This window comes from Pygoscelis adeliae, unplaced genomic scaffold (assembly GCF_000699105.1).
Source record: "Pygoscelis adeliae isolate BGI_AS28 unplaced genomic scaffold, ASM69910v1 Scaffold358, whole genome shotgun sequence".
Taxonomy (NCBI): Eukaryota; Metazoa; Chordata; class Aves; order Sphenisciformes; family Spheniscidae; genus Pygoscelis; species Pygoscelis adeliae.
Window position 1 is genome coordinate 1,045,479 of NW_008825429.1, and position 3,919 is coordinate 1,049,397.

Below are 3,919 nucleotides of genomic sequence, written 5' to 3' on the forward strand. Positions count from 1 at the left end.
TCGGGGTGGGGGAAGCCCTGGTCCCTCGGTGGGAATTACCCAGCTCCCGTCCCTCTCCCAGCCCCGCCGCGGCAACATTTATTGCAAAAGCAGGAAATTGCTTATTACTAAACTAGCTGGCAAGGGAGCGGGAGCCGATGCTGTTCCACACTGGCACAGCACTTGCTTAGCTGCTGCTTTCCCTCCCTCTCCTTGTTCCGCTCTTTCTTCTTCTTCTTCCCCCTCTTTCTCTCCTCTCTCCCTCTCTCTCCTCTTCTTTTTTTCATTTTGGCTTCTATTCAAATGTGGGTCAGGGGTGAGCGGCTCCCAACGTCACAAGCTTGCAAGATGGCGCTGGGAGGAAGGCTGTGAGATGAGGAACAGGCTGGTATAAACCGAGAGGACAGGAGAGGGAGAGGAGGAGGAGGAGGAGAGGGGAAGGGGAAGAAAAGCTGCTGCTCCAGATGCGATAAGAAGGTAACGCGGAGCGGGGCGCGGGCGGGGGCGCGGGCCCCGCTCCCCCGCTCTTTATTTGCAACCCCGGTCATTTGCCCATCTGCACGGGTCCACTCGGGAGAGTCGCCGGGGTGGCGGTGGTGTCCCCTTGTCCCCTGCCCTGCAGCAGCCGTGCCCGGCACCAGCGGGAGTTCCATTGAAAAAAATATAGATCATTTTCTTTTCCCTCTTGCCCTCCTCTCTCCATGCCCCGGGCCCCCCTCCCCTCGCTCGCCCGGCGCGCTGCCCCGTTGCTTTCGGGGCCGGGGCGGACATACGGTGTATTCGCCACCGTGCCTGTCCTGGGGATTGCAAATGTTGGCTATTTGGTTGAAGCGGCTGGAAACTTTCCCCCTCCTCCCGTGCCATTTGTGTGTGTGCGCGCGTGTGTGTGTGTGCACGGGTGCGCGCTGTTTGTGAAGGTTTGGTGCTCTCCAAAGGAGCAATATGAAGTCACCTGCTTAGCTCAGGACACCAAACAGGTATTCACAAGCCCAGGTCCTGGTCTTGGTTTCACCACTGACCTTTGACACATCACTCCATCCCTCCCTCATTCTCTTGCCCCTCTTCCGCTTACTTTTTTGGGTCTATTCCTACCATAAACTCCTTGGGACAGAAGTAATCTCATACAGGTTTTTGCACAGCACCCACCCATGACTGTCAATTCACCTTGATCCTTGACTCCCTCCAGTTTGTCTCTCCACATCCTGATGCCAGATCACAGTGAGACAGCAGACATCCACAAATGTCTTGAAAATCTTCCAGAACTTGCAGTTCAGCTGGCCCTGCCACGGCCGTACCTTTGCAGAGGGAATGGTGGACACCACCCTGCCCCAGTATGGGAGAGGCAATGTCCCAGTGCCTGCCCATCCAGTGCTTCTCGGAGCACCACAGGACTTTTGCTGGGATTAACCACTTGTTTATTCCCTGGGTTAATTTCACACGCCAAGCACCAACCTTGTGTTAATTACGTGATTTACTGGGCTGTGTTTCTCTTTTCGTTGCATTGTAAAAAAAGGCTTGAATAAGGATGCGTGTTCTGGTAAATTTTCACTTGTTTGTGATTGGCCTGGAAATAGTTAACAGCAAGCATGTACTCTGGGCCAAAAGGGACCGGAAGGTTCAGATTATTGCCTTATTTATTTTATTTTATTCCTAATTAACATTTTATGAGCTCTGAATATGTTTACAGAAGCACATGCAGGAAAGGGCATACGAACAAACAGAATTAATAGCCATCAACTGCTCCACAGCATACCCAGAAGATCAAAATATGATGGAGCAGTCTTTTGCCTTTTCTGGTGGAAGTCGGACAGGCCCATTTACAGCAGCAACAAAAGTTCACCTTGATGGCTTTACTTCCTAACCCAAGCCCAAGCATTTAGGAGGGAGGACCTGATCTGCTGGTGGGGAAATCCACCAAGCAGCAGAGGGAGTCTCTTGGTGCTCCTTTGGCTGTGGCAGTTTGTTCACTGATCTCAGTTCTTCATGGATTCATCAGAGGGCTGAGCAGTACAATTAAAGTTATATCAAAAAACGTAAAGCACTTCATACAGCAGCTCCTGAAAATGGTCTCCTGAGATCAAAGGAAGTGCAAAGATGCTTGAACTCAGATACTACCCAAATCTAGTTAAACGAAGTAGAGAGGGGCTTCAGCCTGACCTCTCCTCTGAAGACTAGATCTGGATTTGTATCTGTGCTCTGAGCTTATCCTTCTCAAAGTTACAGACTGAAATCTTGATAATTATTGCCTGGGAATGATTTGGGTTGGTTTTTATTTGAGTCCATGGATAAAGTTAGGAAAATGTTAATGTTTTCAAACTGACCAGGATAAACCTCAGGCCTGGATCAGCCTTTTCACAATCTCTATGACTGTGTATACCTTTACATCAAATTAATGAATTATATATGAAACCAAGTGTTTTAGCAGACGGCTACCGAAATGACCCTGGATGTTACTTAGTTGTTAGAATAAATCTGAGAGAGCAGCCGGAAACCAGTTAAGAGGAGCATCAAAATTACGTTAATAAACCGTCCTTTGACCAACACTGGTTTAAATTTATTGTGGAATGCTGTTTATATTTGAATGGCTCCCATGTTTTTCCACAAATTAAAGGGGAAAACAATATGCAATAGTCACTTTCATTGGAAAATGTCAGAACTATGAGCAGATGTTTGCTGTGCTTGATAAATACAGTGTATAAACAACTAATATTTCACGATGACTTACTACTATTTTTTACGACTCAGAACTATTGTATATACTACAGCAGCTCTGGAGAGAAAGCTGTAAATGACTCCTTAGGATTTCACAGCAAATCTACATGGGGAAAATGACATATGGAAAGAAAATTGACTTATTTCCACAACTGCAAGTGGCCTCCTTTTTGCGCCTTTTCATTAGCAATCTAATCCTAAAAGCATTAGGAGCAATTATTTGCAGTGGTGCCTGACATTCTAGGTCTAATTATTTAAATCAGTTTAACTTTTGATGGTTGACCCATTAGGTCAAATCTGTGTGCCCTTTGTTATATTTATTAAAAAAAAAAAAAAAGGAGGGGGGGGGGGTCTTCAAATCTGCCACCTGCTACTGACATATCATTTTAGCTCTGGAGGAGATCAGCATTAAGAATAAGCAACCTCTTACATTTGTTACTTTCCATTCTAACACGGGTAAGGAAACCCCGCATAAGTGCCGTGTTCTTTTGCGTCTAAAATCCATTGCTTAATCACGGCTGACTTGCATGGCCACAGGGGTGTAAGCAGGAGGAATGGGAGAACCCGAGGATATAGCGGGTTTTTCTTACGTCATGCTTCCTAATCTACATGAAATGCAGACGAGATGCACATACATAAGAGGGATGATTTTTCAGTGTTTGGAGGAAAAGCTTCTTCCAAGGATCTGGGAGAGCTCTAAATCTTTAATGCATAAAGAAATAGCTCACGTTAGTATTCACATACGTTGCTGGGCGGAATGACTTATGGATGTGTAGATAGTAATAAGTATCGCAAGATGCTTGAAGCACTTGGTATCACGTGATATGCTGTAGTGTCAGTGCTGAATTGTTTGGCAGAAGCCAATGTGTGACAAGGGGTGGGGGGAGAGAGAAGGAGAGAAAGGTTAGAGGCCTTATTCCAGGAGGGTACATGTTCAATTTATTTTGATTAGTTGTTTAAAACAACTAGAACGCAACCTAATACTAATCAGTTTGGCTATGTAATGGATTGAAACTCCCTAAAACAGCCACTGCAGCCCAAAATTGGTGGTCACAGCATGAAATTTGAAGTTGTGAACAGCAGATCTTGCTATGAGAGTTCTCATTTTCTAGCATCTTTACAGCTCATAGTAATTAAGAACTGTCAAACATAAACTGTATGTTGTGCATTCCTTTGACCTTGTATAGAAAATAGTACGTGGCTATTCTTTGAGCTCCTGCTAGCTTCT